General features: G+C 26.8%; 1 protein-coding gene across 11 annotated transcripts in view; it reads right to left on the bottom strand.

The window, feature by feature from the left end:
* Lmpt (four and a half LIM domains protein limpet) overlaps positions 1 to 24472 on the bottom strand; it is a 913540-nt gene that overhangs the window by 56608 nt on the left and 832460 nt on the right. The window contains exon 1 of one of the 11 annotated variants that reach the window (XM_075376633.1): positions 8161 to 8297. The exons of the other annotated variants lie outside the window; for them this stretch is intronic. The gene's annotated coding sequence lies outside the window, so the exon portion shown is untranslated. Of the gene's footprint in view, positions 1 to 8160; positions 8298 to 24472 lie in introns of those variants that run through there. 11 annotated transcript variants of the gene reach the window in all.

Below are 24472 nucleotides of genomic sequence, written 5' to 3'. Positions count from 1 at the left end.
GAAGGAGTACTCAATCGTTTATGTTCTTACAATAACCACAAAAAGATTTTTAATAAATAAAATTTTTTATTAAATTAAGTCCCGGGTTCGAATCCCAGTCAGGCATGGCATATTTTTATACGCTACCAATTTTAACCGGGCTAATAATGACCATAGCTGTAATGACAGCTCTTTCATAAAAAAAAATAATAAAAATTTAAAAAAATCTATTCGGTATTTGTCTCCTATCATTATTCAAATATGAAGTGTCGACATTACTATTTATTAATAAGTTTTTACTATTTAATTCCTATTTATTACGCATTTCTTTCTTTTTTTTTTAAATATCATTTCTAATAACCTAATTTCCTTATCTATTTACAGGAAATGTTGGTTACAACTGATTTATTTAATTTTTTATAATTAGCCAAAATATTTTAATCTGCTGTACTTAAATAATTAAACAATTTTAATTTCAGAAATAGGTTATATTTTATTTTTTTTATATAATATCCATATATTTAGAATAAAAATCTATAATTTACTCTTAACTTCAATGCTAAGTAGTAATAATATTTAAATCGTACTTGATTTAATTATATTTACGAATTATTTAAGTGTAAATATTTTATTTATAAATTCCCTAATAACTAAAAATTAAAATCCAAGATTTCAACACCTGTCAAATAATAGATGAATTAACATTTTAATTGCTCCAATAACAAAAACATTATGAAGTGGTTGATAGATAAGTGTATAATGTAAACATACGCCAGTGGTTAAACAAAACAAGACACATTTATACAGATGTCCTTTATAAGAAAATAATTAAAATATAATTATAATATTATTATTTATTAATTACATAAATAAATTATTAGAACAAGGCTACCAACATTAGATTATTTTGTGTGGGATGAGTACTGTAGGTAGATAAAATTCTGTATTGTATATAGGCATTTTACATTACAATAAAAAAATATTAACCAATAAGAATTTTGTATTATTTATCACTTAACAATAATAATAATAAACCTTGTATTAACCCACGTAAAAAGTTTTTTTTTAAATTTTTTTCAGATTGTACAACATTATAATTAAAATTAAATAAATCATGTCCTTAATTTTATATCCTGATGTAGTTATAGATCAGTGACAGGCAGTGACCTCTATTATTCATTTTAGTTTGACGAAATGAAAATTAATTGATTTAAAACTTTCAAAATGAAATATAAAATTATAAAATAAATAAGAATAGTGATAATACTGTTTTTGAGAATAAATACGTACAAACTTCATATATATAAAAAACATGAATAATGGTAAGAAGATCAAGATTTTACAATAAAAAATAAATTAGAAGAAAAAATAACATAAAGATAAAAAAACAATCTTTTAATATAAAAAAAGAACGTAGATGAACATAAAGCAAAGGATACAAAAAATAAAAAAATTATTGTAACATTAATATGTTATTAGACCAGTGTTTTTCAAACCGTCATATAAAGCACGTTGACAAGTTTGATATATAAATATATATATTTAATTATCACAACAAATAGCACAATTATAAAACGTGACTTATCATTAACAGTTAAAAACAATGACACAAATAGAACAATTAAAAGAAAACGATATATTATTAAACACATATATTTTAAATGAGTATTCAAGTGATGACAAATGTAAAAGGAATGAGTGTCCTTGAAGAGATAGGAAGATTCCATGTTATGAAGAGATACACTGTTCCATTCAAAATTGGCATTAAAAAGAAGAAACTTAAATTTTCCTTTAAAATTAAAGTTTTTTTTAACCACAAGAAGGTGGAACCAAATTGTTTAAAAAAATTCTTTTAAAAACTTGAAAAATTTTAAATCCCCTTTAAATGACTAGTACTGCTGTTTTCATTCGATGATACTGTTGGAAAATTTATTTTTAAAATTAAGTAGAAAAAGAGTCTGATTGAAGATTTGTTGGATTTGAATTATATCTGTTCAAGTGTTTTAATATACACAATATAGATCTCATAAATTTCGTTTACATTTTCTTAATATGTATACCACATGTAAAAAAAATAAATAAATAGTCAGCCTTATTATTAGCTAATGCTAGAGTGAAAACAGTGGCGGCAAACACTAACGATAATTACAAAGAAACTGAAAATGTTTTAAAGTAATTTTTTTTAAATTACTTTATCTGTTTAAATTCTGAACAATAAAGACACCTATGAAAAGAGGATATGACGTAAATGAGGAATAATTTTGTATAGACTCTGGCCGACCATTCCTGAAATGTGTGGTTAATTGACCCGCTCCCAAATCATCCAAATATACTGGTTCCTCTGTGTAATATTCAAATCAAACATATATTTATGTCTAGTATTCGAATCCATATAAATGTAATTTACTTTTATTAGATTTTGAACCTCACAAACTTCGATTTCTGACTACGATTTTAGCACTAGGCCAACCATGTGGATTAAAATGTTTTATTTTTTTTAATTAATTTTGTTCCATACGAGTACATAATTTTACACGATAAAGTTTTTTTTGTAGAATGTGTTTAAAATTATTTTAATGTTATCCATTATAAAAAATAATAATAAAAAATTTTATGTTACAAAGGCAAAACAGCAATACCAGTCCGCGTTATGTATTTTTCAGTACTTTTTAAACTTAAAATCATATTAACGATAAATTATTATAAATATTCGTAATTTTTCCCCCTTAATTCGTAATTAAAAAACAATTGAAAAACGTTAACAGTACTTTGAGAACATTTCAACTTTACTCGAATTTATGCTTACATTAAATGTAAAAAATAAATTCTACAAATAAATAATTTTTCATTAAAAGTTTCTAATAACTAATCTCTTCTTGTTATACCCCAAATTTTTGTGTAATAACTATTTGTTATTTTGGATAATAAAATTTGTATAGTAATTTAAAATAACAATTTTTATGAGGTGTATATAATTTATGGGGAAAATAGTTCAAATTTTTTAAGATGTCTGTAAAAATATAATTTTAAATTATTACGAGTATAAATAACTTTTGGCAAATGACCCTTCTCTAGTAATACCATAAAACCTTTGTTATAATTGCACATTCTTTCTTTTTCTGTTTAGCCTCTGGCTAACACCGTGAGGTATAACTTCAGAGGATGATATGTATGAATGTAAATGAAGTGCAATCTTTTACAGTCTCAGGTCGACCGTTCCCGAGATGTGTAATTAATTGACCAACCACCAAAGAACACCGGTATCCATAATCTAGTATTCAAATCCGTATAAAAGTAATTTACTTTTTATCAGATTTTGAACCTCACAAACTTCGATTTCTGACTACGATTTTAGCACTAGGCCAACCATGTGGATTAAATGTTTTATTATTTTTTTAATTAAATTTGTTAGTTTTGTCATCAAAATTTTATATTCACCATTCATCATGCACAACAATTTCGCAAATTTCTTTAATTTAATTTTTTGTTCTTATTTCTATATATTTAAATATCAACTTTATTTATAACGGGAGTTTTATTTCATGAAATAAAAATGAACTAATTCAAAATTTAGAGTTTATAAAGAGAAAAGTTTTATAACTTCTTTAATGATAAATAAAACAGATATTTATATCACATAATTTGGAATATAATATAGAATTTTTTTTTGTACGGATAATACAATAGTAACATAAATAGCATACAGAATGGATAATATAACAATTCATAATGATGTCCTTTTCGTTTTATATCAGGTATAACAATAAATTTTACTTAAGTACAGTACTGAGTAAGGAAGGAATGAATCGATTCATTATCTCATTCTATCAAAGAGGCAAATAAGTCATACTAGAATTATACAACTGAGATAAATATTATGGCAATAAAAAAGAACAATTAACTTTCAAAAGGATAGGTGTAAAGTATTGCATGACTTTCACGACTATTATTAATTAAAATTGAAAGAATCAGAAAAAAACAGAATATATATTTTATTTAGAAGCAAGGAATAAATTCTAAGAAACATTAAAAAAAATATATATTCATGTATAGGTTAAGCTACTAATAAAATTTACTTAAGTATTTTTTTTCTAAATCTAACACCCTCTTCAATAAAAGCTAAAATAAGAAAAAGAAAATTTTCCAAAACTTTTCTGCATTTTAGGTCCAGGGTTCTAATTGTTTTTTAAATTTTAAAAAAATTTTGATATCTCTATATGAAAAATAAAGTTTCAAAAAAAATTGAAAATATTTAAACCGAAGGGAAGTTGAGTAAAAGAATAAAAAACATATTTCCATTTTAAGAGATGGCGGTTGAATTTTGAAGAAAGTCTTGAGTTACTTATATACGCACTGTAGATAAAAAAATATGCTTTAATAAAATTTTCTATAAAATACTCTGAAGAAAATCGAATTCAGTTTTTTTTTGCAATATTCCCCTACCCCTTTAACAAATTCTGAATAAAATTATATGATCAATGCCCCATATTTATAAATATCTGAGACGAATTTGAGGAAAATAGGTTTGGCTAATCCTGAGATATAAGGTCAAAAGCAGTGCGACATACATATATTGGTTTTTTGTTCCAGTTACACCAGTCGTACTCTAAAACGTAAATATTTACAAAAAAAACTAGATATTTTTGACATGATCAGATATTTTTATCTTTAATGTATGCTATTCTGGCTATATTCTCCGGGAAAATAAAATGCAGATCTTATATTTTATAAATTAATAAAACGTATAAATTATTGTAATAAAATGCAATGAATTAAACATAAAAGTGAATGAGTAAGTGTGGTGAGAGTTATAACCGATTAGAAAGTGAACTGGAAAAAAATTAAGTCTGTATTAACTAAAGAGTATAATAATCTGTTTTATCAAGATAAAAATATCACGAATATTCATAAAAAATATTAGTGTAGTAGGCTACCAACCCTCATATTGTCTACGTTCTCTAATTTGCACGAATCAAAAGTAACTGGTGGGAGGAAAACTGACTCTAATCGAAATACCAAATAACCTGTTCAAAAAGGAAGTAATTGCTCAACTATTACTCATTTCTATTCTATTTTGAAGAACGTTATTATTATTCGTAAATTATACACATTTGTATCATTTCTAGCAAATAATAAGCATTAATTTTAGAATTTCTTATACTACATTATAGATAAAAATTAAACTAATATAAAAAACACTTTATTCTATATTGAACTGAATACACAACATAAATTAGAAAGAAAATTACACGCAAAAATAGGAGTCCGTTTAAAAGAAATCACGTTTAAAAACGTATTTAAAAAAATATGTAGTAGAATATCAAGAAGAAAACCAAATTTTTAAAAAGGTGTTTTTGTTTCTTTTTACATCAAAATTTGATTACCTTATAATAATTTTGTTAAGCATGGCCCGTTGGTATAGATATATAATTAAAGGTAATATACAAAAAAACGCTTCAATTGAATTTGAAGCGTTCAAGCGCTTTCGAAATTAAATTCCGTCTTCAGGAAATCTCATATTCGTCCTATTTGGAATAGTAATTAGATGTAGATAAAACTGATAATTTTATAATTTTACATGTGAAGTTTTTATTAATATTATAAATACGACGAATATGAGAGTTCCTGAAGATGGAATTTAATTTCGAAAGCGCTTGAACCATTCGAAGTCAGTTGTTAGTAAGCGGTTTTTTGTATATTAACTTTTAATTGATTAATTTAATTTTAAATTTTGGCCATCACAAATATAAAATACTTTTTATTTCTTCGGAATATAAAAATACTTAAATTTAGCAAAATTATTTAAATTATGTTAGTAATTTTATTAAAAATGCGTACAGTTTTCGCTTATAATTGTATTTTGAAACATTTATTCGGAGGAAATTTCCTTTTAGATTGTAATAAAACTTTTTCTGAAAAAAAAAAACCTACGAAAAAAACCCAAGTATTAATCAATATCAGGCTTATTTTCAATTTCAAATTATTTAAATTCTAACATGACTAAAGGATGGACGGGTGAATGGTCTAAATTCGAATTGGAAAGTAATAATTATTACCTTAGAAATCAGATTATGGCAAATTGAAATATAAAATTATATATTAATCTCACTCAAGCATCCCTTTCTCTCTCTTTCATAACGCATTTAAATTTCTCTGAAATTCTTAAATATTTTTGTTTTATTTTTATCTTGAAAGATAAGTTCAAAGTTCTACAATCTCATATAATACAGATAAAAATGAAATATAATATCGAAATTAAAATATGCTTTTCGAATTATTTAAGTTAACATTATTATTTTAAATAAAGGTTAATTGTACGTAAATACGTATTGGATGTATATATTTTAAAGTAATCATTAACCCCTATTAAAAAAACATTTGAATATAAATAAAAACACTTACGCATACTGACATGCTTGCAAAGTTAGAGAATGAATCATTTCCGTGTATGTGGGTTATTAAATGACAATGATATTTTAAATTACTTGATAATTCTTATTATCGCGAGTATAAAAAAAGGAGATAAAACACAATAGTATACAGACATAAAATGTATTATATTATCTATGCGCCTGTACGTTTAACAGATAAAATGGTGTTACAGGTAACAAAACAATAACCAGAACTTAGTAATAACATATGTAATGTAAAGATAATAAAATCGACTAAAGATAAATAATCTTTTTCAATCATGTTTAAATTCCGATTCTGAGAAGCCAAATTAAAAAGAAACATTTTTCCGCAGCTTACTAATTCGGTGCAGAGCTGCTTGATTTCTTAATTAAAAGGAACTGGCCAATTACAACCAACGGTAACTTTTCCTGTTTTATAATTAACGAGTACAAAATTTTACACGATAAAGTTTTTTTTTTTTTGTAGAATGTGTTTAAAATTATTTTAATGTTATCCAGTATAAAAAATAATATTAAAAAATTTTATGTTACTAAGGCAAAACAGCAATACCAGTCCGCGTTATGTATTTTTCAGTACTTTTTAAACTTAAAATCATATTAACTATAAATTATTATAAATATTCGTAATTTTTTCCCCTTAATTCGTAATTAAAAAGCAATTAAAAAAAAGTTAACAGTACTTTGAAAACATTTCAACTTTACTCGAATTTATGCTTACATTAAATGTAAAAAATAAATTCTACAAATAAATAATTTTTCATTAAAAGTTTCTAATAACTAATCTTCTTGTTGTTATACCCCAAACTTTTGTGTAATAACTATTTAAGTTTGTTATTTTGGATAATAAAATTTGTATAGTAATTTAAAATAACAATTTTTATGAGGTGTATATAATTTATGGGGAAAATAGTTCAAATTTTTTATGATGTCTGTAAAAAAATAATTTTAAATTATTACGAGTATAAATAAATTTTGGCAAATGACCCTTCTCTAGTAATACCATAAAACCTTTGTTATAATTGCACATTCTTTCTTTTTCTGTTTAGCCTCTGGCTAACACCGTGAGGTATAACTTCAGAGGATGATATGTATGAATGTAAATGAAGTGCAATCTTTTACAGTCTCAGGTCGACCGTTCCCGAGATGTGTAATTAATTGACCAACCACCAAAGAACACCGGTATCCATAATCTATTATTCAAATCCGTATAAAAGTAACTGACTGCCTTTACTAGGATTTTACAGATATGCGATGACGAGTTCATTTCTAGACCAACCCGTTAAGATTTATAATTAACATTAGATATATTAAATCGGTCTCGAACTGTTTGTTAACAATGACTCTTAATTATATAAATTTCATATTAAATATATAAGTTTTTTCTCTTAATTAAATTAATATTTGCATAATTTTTGTATGATTTGAACAATAAAATATTTTATTAAAAAAATTTACCGTCAATTATTATCATCACAGTTTTAAAAGATAAATTACTTTTGAGATTTTTTATTAAAAACATAGAATTAAATATTTATATATATTTTTTAAATTTATAATTAAAATTTAAATATTGGATGTAAGTAAAATATTTAAATGTAATTATATGTATTTATAAAAATGTTTTGAATGTTTATTTTTTTATGTATTCTGATTAGTTTGTAATTTATATAACTAAAATAATATAAAATGGACAGTAGACAACACATTATTATAAAAGATAACTTTTCTTTTTTTTTTAAAAAAAAAAGAAAAGAAAAATTAAACTTACATATTAACACGTGATGAAATACAATCTACGTTTAAACATACAATCCTGTAATATAATCCAGTATTCCAATAACACACCACGACGAAAGCATCAACACAACTGAGCTATAATGCTGAGCGTTCATAGTTGCCTTTAGATGCAACAAAAGACTAGTTTCTTGAACGCATGCGCTAACCACAAAACCGCCTTATCTGCATTACAAATACACACACATCCAACCTACTGATATCTGTTACATATTAATAATGTATTTTAAAAATACCGACTAATAAATATTTATTATTATATATTACTGGTACGTGTCATATTTTTACTTTAACTAAATATATATTTATATGAAATTCCATTTTAAACTTAGAAATTATGAATAAAAAAAATCTAGGGCAAATGACCGATCTTGGTCGATTAGAATCAACTAGAATTTAGATTTTTAAAGTTTAAAAATCTTTAAGAGTTTAAATTTATGGAAAACCTTAATATATTACAGAACATAAATTATTGGAAGAAGTAAAGTACACTATTATATTTTTTCAGAGGTAAATTTTAAATTTTATTTTATAATAACGGCAATAAAAGATCAAGAAGAATCAATTATTTTTTTCTAAGAATATTTTTTCCTAGTAAATTATACAATTTAATTTTATTGCCAAAAATTTTTCTTATACCTAATAACTATCTTTTTTTATCGTCTTTGTCAAATTTGAGCGTTTCTAGATCAACAATTTTCAAATTATTGTGTATTTTTACTTTCCTGGCATCATAGCTCTAGAGCTATGCTGCAAGAAGGAAAGAATGGTAATTCAAAAAATTGGATAGGGTATGGGATTTTGCATTTCTCTACGTTTCATAACCCAGGAACCTCCCCCAAAATGGTAGATAATGTGCGTATGTACATGTGGTTGAAGCTTAATAAACCTTTAATTAAAAAAACCGATTTTTATGTAATTTTATACAGAAACTCGTGGATACGGGCCAATTTTTTGGTAAATATTTGGGATCAATATCTTCAAGGGATGAGGTAGATATAGTTTTTGGGGTTTATTTTTACAATTTTGCAACATAACCCACTTTTATTAAAAAATCACTGTTATTCAATTTTTTTAATTTAAAAAAAAGAAAAGTTTTTTGTTTTATTTTAATTTTTAGATGCCAGACATCATAATTTTTCCTCTATGTAAGAATAAATAACAATGCCAGGAAAGTATTACAACTTTGTTGTCAGTTTTTTTAAAAGTAATATCTACTTCAGTAGGGATTTTTCAAAAATAAAAAAAAATTATTTCTTCGTTTATAATTTGAATAATTTTTTTATCTACTAAAAATGAATAATAAATAATTATTTTACAATACTACTAAATTGGTTCAATTTTAAATAATTTATAACGGGAAAAAACGTTTTAGTCATTTAGTTAAGTTTAAATCTTTTATTATTATTTTACTTGTATAGATTAAAGGAAATATTTCAGTAAAATTTTAATTCTTTAACATAAGTACGTGACACTTTCTTAAGGTAGACATGTATATAAAACAAAATACTCTGATTTATTTTTAATCTACGATCAGTACAATCTAAAATTCTATTAAAAATAGTAAATTGTAGTGTGTAGAAAAAATGACATCAGATTCATGACAAATATATTTTTTGAAAAGTTTTCAAAAAATAATCACTAACTATTCAAATCTTTACCCAGTAAATTCTTAAATATTTTTTACAGATGGATGACGTTTTGAAAAAAATAATTCATCCAGAAAACGTAAAATGGTAACATCTGTATAATAAAAATAAATAATTAGCAGACGATTTTTTTTTGTAATAGAACTCTTTTTTTTAAATTAGTCATATGAATTAGTAATTCATTCAAACTATGGTAATAAATATGTAAATAGATTATATAGAAACGCGTAAATACATTACATCTATAATATTAGATGATTGAATAAATTGGAATGTTACCGGGCCAAGGGAATCCTGTTATATATGTAATTAAACAAGTAACAATAATGTTTAATAATCTATCCCATGGCGATTCGTGAAATTTTAAATTAAACAGAGAGATAAAATGTGCAATTTACATAACAGCTATAGTGAGGTTTAAAAAAAAAATATATATATATACTAGTTTCCTACCTTTATAATAGAAATGATAAAAAAATAAAAATAAATCATCTAGAATGCTCTGAAAAAAAAAGTTTCAAAGGTCTGAACAAACTTCCTATTTGGGAGTCGATAGAATCTCTGCTAAAAACTTTAACACAAGAGAGAAGAAAACGGAAAAGGTAGCAACTTTTCGTTCACTAATAAAAATATAATGATAAGCAGTAATACAGCTTTGTTATGATCTTTCTTTTTATAAATAGTATTTACACTATTAAATAATCAATAATTGGCACGTTTACATGTTTTTACTCTTTTCTCATCACTCAAAATGAAAAAGCCATTTTTATTCTTCTTTGACAGCAAGCAAACGGACATTTTGTCAATATTTCGTCAGGCGGCACAAAGTATAAGGGTTCAGAAAATACTAGGATATGTATCAAAAGGTTATTGTGTGAAAATTATTTAATAAATTATACATATATTTAATAGAATATGAATTGGATTCAGGTAGACGATTATTAAAGCATTCATAAAGGAAGGTGGCCAAAAAATTCAAGAGATGCTAAAAACAATTTCATTGTAAAAATGTTAATGAATTTCCTTATCACAAAAACAGAAAGATTTTTTAAAAAAAGGTGAGTGATATAAACCCTCAAAAAACATTGTAAATGTGAAGCTATTTCAATTATAAAATAATAAACAGCAAATTACTGACAATAGATGTTTCTCTTTTAACGGTTGAGTAACCCTGCTTGTTTTTTCGTTTTTTTTAAACTACTAATCTTTTATATTTGAGTAGTGAATTTTTGTAATATTTTTCAAGTTTTTTCACGACTTAAAATTTATTAAAATATTTTTCTCTGCATTTGAACTAAAGTTATTGTTAGTGTTTGATTATAGTTTTGTTAGTGTTTTTATGTTGCGTTTTTGGATTCGTTGTGTGTGGAACACATCTTTACCTTTCGGGTAGGTAGGATTCAGGTTCTTCGTTGTCAGAAAGTCATTCAGTCTTCTTTGAGAATTGGCTAGATGTGTTTTGTTTTGAGTTTATGTTAATTAGTAGGACATCGATGGGAATGTCGCTTGTGGCATACGGAAGGGGTGTTGTGGCGACCGAAATAGTCACATGGAGGGTGTCTTCCCCTATGGGGTCAGTATGTTAGTTTCTACCGAGATAGACTTCAGCGATTTGGCCTGGTGGATTCAGGTGTGTGTCCAGATTGTGGACAACTAGATGACGCATACCATGTAATTTACGAATACGCAAAATACGAACTTATGCGCACGGAGACTATTTGTCCGACCGATATTAGATCTCCGTAAGAGTTGGAAATACCGGACCGAATGGGTAATCGTTGAAGATTTTATCGGGTACCTGGCAAGAAAACGGATTGCCGACAGAATTTAGGGTTCCGCCTAGTCTTTCCTGTGTTCTAGTTTTGTTGTTCTTGTGTTATAAGGTTTGATGTTTTTGTAGTGTTTTGTTTTAGTTTAAGGTTTATTTATATTTCTTGTTTTATGTTATGTTATGGTTGCGAGTTGAACTCAACTTCTAACCTATCGGGTGGATAGATGCGTTTTTAATTTCAGTTCCTTCTTGTCATTCAGTTTTGTTAAAGACTCGACATAGATGGGTTTTGTTTTAAAAAATTAATTTCCTAGTAGTACATCGACGGGAATATCATATGTGATATTCGAATCGGTGGCATCCCGACTGAGGCCTGAGAGATGCCTTTTGCCGAATTTCTGAAAATGACCTCCGGTAAAGCCAATAAGGTCTAGGTATGGAAGGAGCGGTGCGGTGACCGAAACTGCCACATAGAGAGTGTCTTCCTCTACGGGGTCAGGATGTTATATCATTCTATTTTTGTGATAAGAAAATTCACTAATACTTTTACAATAAAATTCTTTTTTTATGGTTTCATTACAGCCCTGGAACTTAGAAAATAAACTGTGTATTCCTTTTAATTGCAAAGAGACGTTAAGGAAAAATGTATTAAAGAATTTCTAATGCGGTATACAAACTGGAGTATTTCATAAAAAAGAAAAAAAAAATTATGTAATGCATATTGATTCATAACGATTCAAATTTTCAATGCGAACATTACTTTTTTCAGTTACCTAAAAAATACGTTTTTAATAATCATTAATTCATATTAAAATATTTGGTACATTAAAAATTCTAAATACGCGTGCACGCAGGCACTTATCAAAGAATTAGCGAATGAATCAGTTCCGCGTTACGTAAAACTCAATAATAATAAGGTCCTATTAACATTTCGTGACAACTCTCACTATCGTGTGTATAGAAAATTCATAAAACCACAAACTAAACGCAATGATTTAATATAGAATAATAATAGTAATACACCTTAATGTATTAAATGAAACTGATATACCATATTCTTACGATACACGTGCGCGCTGGTTATAAAGAATAATATAATAAAGATAGCAAAAATAACTATAATAAAAAATTAATAAAAATTTTTCTAAAATATAGTAAAGAAAAAAATGAAGATTTTGTTTTTAGTCACTGTAAATTATTATTAAATATCTTCTCGACTTTCATGATTGTTGTAACTTGTAACACAAAGAATTATTTCTGCCGGCCCAAAAATGATCCTATCCACAAATTTTATATTTCTCAACGTTTTACTGTCATTTACGTCTTTCGTGGTCATAGCATTTAAATACATTATATTAGTAAGATTAATATAAAATGTAACACAGCAGAAATGTACATAACTAGTTATGTCAAGGAATAAAAGCAATGAATAAAGTTATACCAAGGAATAAAAGCAAATGCTATACGTAAGATATAAAAAATAAAATTTGCCTGATTATTTTTTTTATTATTATTTTTTACAAAATATTAGATCAGCAGGTATATTTATATTTTGTAATGCATTAATTTTTTTTTTATTTTTTAAAAACACATTTCGCATAACAAAATATATAAATAACATTAAAAAGAAATAATCACAGACGCGTTCATTTTATTAAATTAAAAAAAATCCCGTAATAAATGTAAATTCCGTAATATGTAAATTAGCAAACAACTTTGTTTATATATATATATATATATATATATCTTATAAACGAAGATGTCCTGATTTTGCTAATTCATTCACTCATCAATGCCCAGCCTAAACTATTAAAGTTAGAAACAAGAAATTTTGAGGGTGAGTTCGTTTTATACAGAAAAGTTGTGCTAATAAACGATTTGTCGAAATTTTACTTCTAACGAGGTTAAATGATACTCTGGTTATTTTCCGATTTTTTTCAAGTTCTAAAAGAGATATCGACTTTATCTTTGTTTTAAAATAATCCTTATATAAATATCTAAAAAAGAATTTCTGTGTTTTTGATATCTTGCATTTGAGGGGTTGAAAGGAGGTAAACTGGGATCGAGTGAAAATTTTTAAAGTCGTCAGTCTTTTAAAATTAATGACCTATTCAATCGGTTCTAGCTCATAGATATTCCTGAGATCAATATTTATAAACTAATTTCTGTGTTTTGCGAAATTCAACTAAAATTAAAATGGATTAAAATTGAACTTCGCCTTTTTTCAAATTTTTGTGGAACAAATTGTATTATCAGCTTAATTTTCGGTACATATGTTTTTCATCAATTGCTAACATGTACAGGAACCAAACAGCAACAGTAACAATTGAAGAACATAAGAAAGAAGCCGTAATAAGAAGGGAGTCCGACAAGGATGTTCCCTATCTCCGTTACTTTTTAATCTTTACATGGAACTAGCAGTTAATGATGTTAAAGAACAATTTAGATTCGGAGTAACAGTACAAGGTGAAAAGATAAAGATGTTACGATTTGCTGATGATATAGTAATTCTAGCCGAGAGTAGAAAGGATTTAGAAGAAACAATGAACGGCATAGATGAAGTCCTACGCAAGAACTATCGCATGAAAATAAACAAGAACAAAACAAAAGTAATGAAATGTAGTAGAAATAACAAAGATGGACCACTGAATGTGAAAATAGGAGGAAAAAAGATTATGGAGGTAGAAGAATTTTGTTATTTGGGAAGTAGAATTACTAAAGATGGACGAAGCAGGAGCGATATAAAATGCCAAATAGCACAAGCGAAACGAGCCTTCAGTAAGAAATATAATTTGTTTACATCAAAAATTAATTTAAATGTCAGGAAAAGATTTTTGAAAGTGTATGTTTGGAGTGTCGCTTTATACGGAAGTGAAACTGGGACCATCGGAGTATCTGAGAAGAAAAGATTAGAAGCTTCTGAAATGTGGTGCTATAGGAGAATGTTAAAAATCAGATGGGTGGATAAAGTGACAAATGAAGAGGTATTGCGGCAAATAGATGAAGAAAGAAGCATTTGGAAAAATATAGTTAAAAGAAGAGACAGACTTATAGGCCACATACTAAGGCATCCTGGAATAGTCGCTTTAATATTGGAAGGACAGATTGAAAATTGAAGGGAAAAATTGTGTAGGCAGGCCACGTTTGGAATATGTAAAACAAATTGTTAGGGATGTAGGATGTAGAGGGTATACTGAAATGAAACGACTAGCACTAGATAGGGAATCTTGGAGAGCTGCATCAAACCAGTCAAATGACTGAAGACAAAAAAAAAATGTTTTTCATATAAATATCCAAAAATCAGTTCTTCGTTTTTTTGATACCTTGCGTCTTAAAGGATCAAATATGATCGACGCGGAATTTTTAACAAATTATCGTTAACAATTTTTAACAAGTTATCGGTCGGTTTTATATCATAAATCTTCCTTACATCACTGATTCCCAAACGGTACACCACGGCGCCCCAGGGAGCCGCGGCCTCTTCACAGGGGCGCCGCGAAATATTGTAAAAGCTTCATAATTAATTGAACCAAAACATTTATAGTTGTTAAATTTAATGTTAATAAAGTAAAAAAATAATGAAGATATACGAGTTTTATTATTTTTTTATCTGTTACGAGTAGTCATACTTTTACTTAGAGTAGGGCGCCGTGGAAAAATTTTAATTGAAAAAGGGCGCCGCAACTCGGATACGTTTGGGAAGTACTGCCTTAGATAATATTTTTCTTCGTTCCCTCTGTCTGGGGTCGAAAATTAGGTACATTTTGACTATACTAAATCACTATATATATATATATAAAATTGTAAAATAAACATAGTAAAGTGAATTTATTTTACAATTATTTAAAAGTGATTTATTTTTTTCATTAAATAAGGAAAAAAATTGTTAATATACATATATATATATATATATATATATATATACACAACACACATACACACACACACACACATATACACTGAGTTTGAAACTGCATTTCAAGAAAAATACCCAAGCATTATATTTTATGTCAAGAATTAGAAAAAAGAATGTGTTAAAAGTTTGTAGCTATATTGGAAAAATAGAAACGATTTGAAAAATTTCAAGACCGTATCTTTAACGCTCAAGGAAAAAGAATTGAAGCTCCCTGTTTGTGATTTTTTTGTATCTCTTATAATTTTAGAAATAGTAAAATTAAGGCAATCTTAAATTTTACATCTTGTATGTACAATAGCCAACTAAGATTTGTTTCATAGAAGTTATGAAAAATTTTATAAAATATATTTATGGGGTTTCCTAAGGACTATAGTTAATATAGATATAAGTTAATTGCACAAGGAAAATTTTTATGTTAATTAAATGCGAAAATTATGTTTCTTTTAAAAAAAAAGTCTTATACAATAACTATATCTTAAGCAATGAAATTAATATTAATTATTCTCATCGACTAAGAATTTTATAATTTTTTATCGTCAACAAGTAATTAATTTCAGTAGTAGTTATCTATTACAATAAAAACATATTTTATGTTACTAATAAATTCACTGTCAATGAAATAAGTACTTTATTACGAAATATTATATCGCATTTTATACATTCATTCATTGAATTTATACTTAATTATTATTAATATTATATATACAAGAAGGGCAAATTATCATAAAATAAGCTGGCAAAGTATTGCATGACTTTTCCGATTATTAATAATAAAACTTAAGAAAATTACAGCCAAAAAAAGACAACGTACGTATTTAGTACGTAAATTTTAAGAAAAAAGGTTTCTAAAAATATTCATATATTGGTTAAGCTTAACAAATTTACTTAAGTAAATTTTTCTCTGAAATTACCCCCCCCCCCCCTTAAATAAAGGCTAAAAAAAAACAACATTTTCAAAAAGTTTTCTGCATTTTAAGTCCGGAATCTACAATTTAAATTTTTCTCTAGCATAAAATTAAAATTTTTTTTGAAAAGTATTTAACCGAAGGGAGATAGCGCAAAAGAACAAATAAACAAACATATATTTTAATTTTAAGAGTGTGGGTTGATTTTTTGAAAAAAAAAATTACTTATGTGCACGTTGTACGTCATATTTGCTTAAATAAAATTTCTTCTCTAAAATATCTCTGAAGAAAATCGAAGTTGTTTTTTTTCGCGATATCCTCTCCTCGCTCGTTAACGAATTTTGAAAGCTTGATACCGCTTTTTTAACATGATCTCCATACGTTCCCCTTTAATATAGCTATTCTACCTATAGCTGTATTAAAGGGGAAATAAAATGATATTTATTCTTTTTTAAAATTGGAACTATAAGTTACGAAATGAAAATAGTTTCTTTGGAAAACTAAACAATGATAAGAGATAAACGAGCCAATTTATGTACACACAAAAGAAGGAAGAATATACAAAATAAAAAATTAAAACACTACATATATTTAAATACCACGTTAACAGAAAATTGCATAGTTAAAAAACATTCACGGGTAAAGATATATCTAACAGAAAAAAAACCACAAATAATTGTGTAAAGAGAAGTAAGAATTGAAGAAGCGAATTCACAAGATGTAACATACTTCTTGTGAAGTGTTTCTTTTGGACTGTACTTGTGTTCAAATATAAAACATGGAAATTAAGAAAAAGAGAAAAATTAAAATTTTATATTTAAAGTAAAACATAGAGATTAAGTGGACAGAAAAAGTGAAAAATACATAAGATAAATAACGAGAATAGAAGCTTAATCAGAATAAAGAAAAGTTAATTGGCTGAAATATATCATGATGGTGGTAGGGTCCTGCCTAAGGTAACCATTTCTTACCCGGAAGTTTTTGGGCAAACATAAGAGATTAATTGGACATCAAAATACATAAAAAACATTCAAGTATACAAATATCCTTATCTCCCTTCATTTTCTCTTCATCTGCCAATTTGCACCTGTTTATTATTTTTAATTAGAATATTGGAGATGAAAACGGCCACAAAACTGTCAGACTATATAATTTTTACGATCTATTATAACAAATTTAAGCCATATTCCAACTATTTAATTACTGATTTGAACAAATTACGTTTTTTTTTTATTTTGTTCACAAAGACTTGACATTTTATCTAATGAAATATGCTTCGATAAAACTAATATATAAGGAGCAATTTATGATGAAAAATTTTAAATGGCTGCCATTTTTAAATTTTCAAAGGAAAAATTTTTAAGCTTATTTATTTTGTAGATGTTGTTGAGTATATATACCACCAGATATATACCAGATTTAATACCATATATACCAGATTTAATTAAAATAATTCAATACTTTCTTAAAGAAAAAAAAGAAAAGAAAAGCGAACAGGGAAAATGAAGCGTAATAGATATAACATTTGTCCACATTATAGTATATAAAAGGTAAATTTTGAAAATCCCGTTTTTTTTTTGTTTTTTTTTTTTTTAATGAACTTACAAACATGAAAATCTATTTTATCAACATTTTAAACTAAAAGTCGCTTCATCAGTAAATATTATTGAATTAAAGAAATTTGCGTCTATGTCTAATTTTTGCATTATAATATCACAGTACTCAACTCGGCGGTGAAAATCATCAACCGAAAGTTCTTGCACCAGGTGTAGTTATTAAGGGTGAAATTTATTTCTTTTAAGAAAACATTAAAATTAATACAAAAAAAATTTTTGAGATTTATTAATCAGGGGCTCAAAAATGATTTTTTTAAATCATCCATTTTTTTAAATTGAAATTATTTTATATTTGTTAAAAGATATAGAGGAAAACTCAACTTAAAATATCTGAACATTAAAAATAGTTAACTGTAAAATCTAACCGTATTTTTTAAATTTATTTATTTTGATAAATATAAAATAGCTAAGAATTACTGTTTAGAAAAATTAAATAAATAATATATTAAAAATCTAGGAAGAAATTCAATTGTTAAAAAATCATCATCAGTAGGTAATAATGATGATGATGAAGTGGAATAATAGAACAAATGAAGAAATTTAAGAAACGGCAAAAGTAGGAAAGGTTTATATATAATATATTAACAAAAAAACATTAGTTGACAAAAGTGAAAATAGAGGTCCATGACGTTTCAAATAAATTCAAGCGCCACTAATAGAAGGGCTTTAATAAATAAAATCACCTAAAGTGTAAGAGAAGAGATATACCATTAGGAACATGGAAAAAAACAGTTTCATGGAAAAAGAAAAATTAGTTTCATAAAAATATTTCGTACCATAATGACGTTATATTAGTTCTATAATTTTTTATCTGTAATAACTTCTTCATGATTACCTAATCCACTGTTTTGACCCAATTTTTTTTTTTAATGAAGGTCATCGGATATAAAGGGGAATTACTGATGTTTGCAAATGATTAAATGTTGTCAACTAACATCAAAGTTACCGGCAAAACAAATATAATATATATATATATATATATATATATATATATATATATATATATATATATATATATAATATAAAGTTTAAGAGATGTTATAATTTCAATAGAATAATTAATTAGGTCATCCAATGGCTTAAAAATTACGTTACAATGTAGGAATTTTTTAAGATTTTTTTTTAACTTTCATTAAAACGTGTTGTAAATTTTTAATTTGATAATTAATCAAATTTTTGGAAATTGTTTTCCAAATACGAATTTAATGTTATTATTTGATCATAAAGTTTTTGTATGTATTATTTCTCACTCTGTATAAATTTAGCATTTAAATTACTTTAATTTCAGTTTGATATTTAATAGTAAACATAACAAATTATCTGGAAAACTGCACAGAATAACAATTCGTATACATTCGGTTTGAACGTATATATATATATATATATATGTGTGTGTGTGTGTGTGTGTGTGTGTGTGTGTGTGTGTGTGTGTAAAAGATAGGTTTAAATTTATTTTTTTCATTCAAATGCGTAAAATAAAGTCTTATCTTAAAATATTATATTTGTAAAAATAATGTGGATTAAAATAGTTCTGTATACAGAAGAATAAACCCTGTATTTCCTTTAAGTCGGTTTAAAAACGGTAACTAAGATTATTAGACAATTAATATGTTCAAAACTGGCACAGTGCGCGTTCAGTAATATTTTACGGACTTAAAAAAATTGAAATGGAAAATTCTGGAGGAAATTTTTATATAATAAATAAAATTAAAAAATGAAATACTTTAAAATATAATTAAATCAAAAATGCAGCAGAAACCAAAAGATTGTGTAACAAAGGTCTATTACAAAATCTATAAAAAAAGGAAAATTATAAGAAAACTATTAGATCCTAAATTTCAAAATATCAAGTAAAATTAATTCCAAATAACAAACTTTATACTAAAATTGAAAAACTGTCAAACACGATAAGGAAAAAACGAATTTCATTTTACTACTATTTATTTAGAATAACAGTAGATTGACTAAACAAATTTTTGATTCCTTCCAAAGTAAAAAAAAAAAAAAAACTAAAGGTAAATTCACACAAATCCACAAAGACCTTAAAAAACTGAACAAATTATAAGAAAAAAGAAATTTTAAAGAGAATATTAAAAAATGAAAATAAAAGGTTTTAAGAAACGTCAAAACGTAAGAATAACATAAGTGAACTTTCTAAAGAAGGAAGGAAAGAGATATCAGAAGGAATGAAGTACTGGGCAGACAGAAAAACAGGAAAAAAGAAGCCGCAAATAAATAAATGATCTAACCTGTTCCAAGGTGAACTACTCGGGGTAAAAAATCTTAAATGAAATTCCTTTTCAATAAATTTATAGGAAATTAAAACTTTTTTTTAATCTTTAGGTACACTAATCCTACTTTTTATTATTAAAACAAAAAAAAATAAAAGATTCATTTAAAAACAAGTCATTAAATTAAGATTTTAAAAAATCTGTAGATTATTACGTAGTGGACTTTCCCGACACTTACATAAAGTATAAAATTTTAATCCTCCCACAGACTAAATTGAAAATTATTATGAAACTTACAAATTAAATTGTTTTTTGTCTAATGACAAAAAAACACTTGCATAAAGTATAAACTTTTTAATCCTCCCACAGACTAAATTGAAAATTATTATTAAACTTACAAATTAAATTGTTTTTTGTCTAATGACAAAAAACACATTTGTTCTGAGATGAATAAATTCATCACAGAAGGTTACAACAAAGAAGCTTGTACGTGGGAATATGCAAATGCAATCTACGTAAGGATTGCCCAACAGAGGCCAAATGCACACTTTGTAATTCTCGGAGGACGCGGCTGCAGGATTAAGATCAAATAATGAGGTGCTTTTTCTGTGTTTTGAAGAAGACTTGGTTTGGAACAGCCCTGTCCAGGAGGGGTGGGCCGCTTAGGTGTCCCGCTGCCGGTGATTGGACAGGGACTCCCTTAGGGTTCCGATTGAACTTCGATGAGGGGGCAAAGAAAGACCGTTGTCCCGGTTGAGGTTCCTCATTTGAGGCGTGGCATCAAGACTGGAGTCCCAGTGGGGACATCTCTGAGGTCTCCCATTAGAGGCATGGCGATTAATTAAAGACAGAGTCCCGGTTGTCTGGGGGGAACGTCAGTTCTCGACTAGGCAGTTTTAAGTGATGACACCCCCTGGAACTGTGTTCATGTTTGGTCTGTTTGGTTCCGGGGGGGGGGGGGGGTATAAAAACTGATGAACTCACAAAAAGATGATGAACCGAGCCCACCCGGGTCGTCGCCTGCCGATGAGTCCCGGTGAACGTCAGATCCTGCTGCTCAGAATATATATATATATATATATATATATAAAAGTGTAAAGTTCATGAATATAAACCTGCATGTACAATAATAAAGAAAGAAAATTAAATTGTATTGATTTTTTTATTGTTTGTTTTCAGTAGACTAATATACTGGCGAGACTAACTAGCAATGGGATGGGTCAATTTGTTTGTGTAGGAATATACAAACGGCCTAAATTATATGTAAATGTGTATACAAAATAGCTAACCCTATTTGGCAGACTACTAATATATTCTTCATACTAAAATAAATACGGTGTAACAACTAACCACTACGCATATATATAAAACGATTAAATGTTCACTGTAAATGACGTCACTTTAAACGAGCTTAACAATTACGGTAATTGCTAGTTACATTATAAAATGTATTCAACTTCAATAGGTTATACAAATAACATTCTTTTAATGCAATTCATATACAAGTAGGGCAATAGATTATAATTTATATATAAACACATTTAAATAATTGTTATAAAATTGTATTTCATTAAATGTTGTCGGAAGATTTAAATTTAATAAAAGAATCAACTAATAATTTATTGAACAAATAAATTTTGATTCAAAATATAATCTGAATTAATTATTATTCCACGAAATTTAGAAAAAAAATTTGGATAAGATTTTGATAAATTAAACCGATATATAGTTTCATTTATTCGTCAATAATTTCTTTTCAAAAAAAAATGTACTTTAAATTTGTTCAACTAGAATCACAATTTGAAATCGTTAGTATTATGAAATGGACTTTTAATATAAATTACTACAAGAATGATTTCCAATGTGGACGCTATCTCCTTCCCTGTTAGAACAATCAATAAGTGTACCGAAAATAAGGGATAGGGCAGTTAGTTAGTTTTATTTGAAATAAATTTATTTGCAATTTTAATATTTTAAATTTGAATATATTGATAATTTAAAAAGTAAATTAAAAGCAAAAATAAATTCTATATTGAAACAGATAAATTTTCGAATAATTTGTTTAATTTTTCTTATTCTTAAATGTATCCAGAGATTATTAAAAATAAAAGTTTTTCTCAGGATGTGTATATAAAACATTAAAAATTTCGTTAATTAATATTTAAATATCTGCTTCATTTATTTAGGCAAGAACTGAATATTTGATTCATAATTCTGGCTACCTTTAAACAGCAAGTGCTTATGAAAAATATATTCTGAAACAGGACATCTATTCTGACAGGCAATTTATGAAATCAGTAACTGAAGGAAATACCCAGGTCTGGAAGAAATACCCAGAATATTTACTCTAATAAATTATTTTCACTAAAGTTGATGCAGAAACTTCAAAATCTGTTGTTAAATCAAGGAAAAAATGAGATTAATGGAAACATTTAAATAATACGGTGTCGTTCGGACAAGGCTGAAACGTTTTTCTCATTAATATACCTTTTTAACCGCTAATTACGTTTAAAATACTGAATGGTTTTAAATATAAATCTGCTCAGTTTTTTTGTTGTATAGACCAGCTTTGAAAGATAATTTAGTTGATAGTGAAAAGAAGGTTATTCAATATTTTTAATACGGTTTATAGACTGATGGTGCTGATGTTCTACCTCGCCCGTTTTGTAAACGGAAGATACTATAATTATGTATTGCCATTCATTTTTTTTAACAATATGCCATTTTAGGTAGATTTAATAAGAAAACTACCTATTGTAATGGGTACCATTATTCGACTTCCAGAAAATTTTGATATATCTTCACATTTCACATACCCAGACCCAAAAACCACCGAAAGTTCAAAAGTTTATATATATATATCTCACTTTCTTGTAGACACGACAACTGCCGTAATTTTACGCCAGTCACTTTCAAATTGATACATAAAATATAACGACCCAAAATCAAGGTCGAGTTCGTTAATGGACAAAATCACCGTGGAGGTGGAAATCGGGTGTTTTTTTGAAAAAAAAAATATCGCTATAATTTTCTTATTAAGTAAAATATCGAATTCGTTTAAAGTTCCTACTATTCTTTGGATAAGGGCCTAAAACTTATCTAGGTAACGTTTTTTGATATCACTAACCATTGGCCCAGGGGTTGGAAAAATGAAGTTTCGAAGACAAAAAAACATAATACCTCCCTTAATAGGCACAGTTATCGAATCGGTTTAAAATGATTGTTGGTCCTCTAAACATTACCCAAAACTTTTATCTGAAACAATTTTTGATATTACCAACCCTTACGGCAAGGGATGACCAAACTTTTGCTGGAATTGTAAGAAGATGGGGCTTATCGTATACTATACATGTGAAACTTTTTTCACATGCAATCATTGTCGTATTGAGTAAATTTGAGGTTTTTCTTAACTTTAAGGTGGAAATCTTTTTTATCCCCTACTTAGCACCGGTGAAATTTACCTCCGCCTTCCGGCGTGCCGAAAGGGATTTTTTTTTAATTCTATTAAATAATACAGTTTCCGAGAGACATTTAAAGTAACATATATATTCAATCTCTCTTCTATATTAAGAAACAATGTCTTTTTTGTTCGTTTCAGATATATACGAAAACTGCAGAATCAATCATTACGAAATTTTTTTACTGTAGCTTGCTTATGACCCTCGACATTTTTGACCACAGTTCAAGGTACTCTTTTGATATTTCCTCCCGAAAATGATTTTACTTTTTTTAACGATAATACTTGTAATATCACGTAATATAATTAAGTACCTATAATCTGTATATTTAAATTAATTAGACGAGGTTAGCGAGCGAAGCGAGCGTAGGTTATATTTGGTTAGATTATTTTGATTCCGTGTACTGAAGTATCGTACTTATGTCAACTTAACGTAACCAAACATCACCTACGCTCGCTTAGTTCGTCTAATTATCTTTAGATATACAAATTATGTATCACAATAAGTTCAGGTACTTTTGCAAAATGATACTGCACAGTATTATAAGCACATATCGTTCAGTAGAACAACAATAATACTGAGAGGTGAGACTATTCAGGAAGTGGAAAAGTTTAAAGAATTTGGAAGTAAAATAACAGGTGCTGGAAGAAGCAACAAAGAAATAGTGAGTAGAATACACCAAGCAAAGAACGTCTTTAACGAAAAGAAAAACCTTTTTACAGGAAATAATGTAAACCTTG

Source organism: Lycorma delicatula, chromosome 10 (assembly GCF_047948215.1).
Source record: "Lycorma delicatula isolate Av1 chromosome 10, ASM4794821v1, whole genome shotgun sequence".
NCBI classification, from domain to species: Eukaryota; Metazoa; Arthropoda; class Insecta; order Hemiptera; family Fulgoridae; genus Lycorma; species Lycorma delicatula.
Note: the sequence above shows the minus strand (reverse complement) of the source record. Positions and strands in the feature narration are given on the sequence as shown.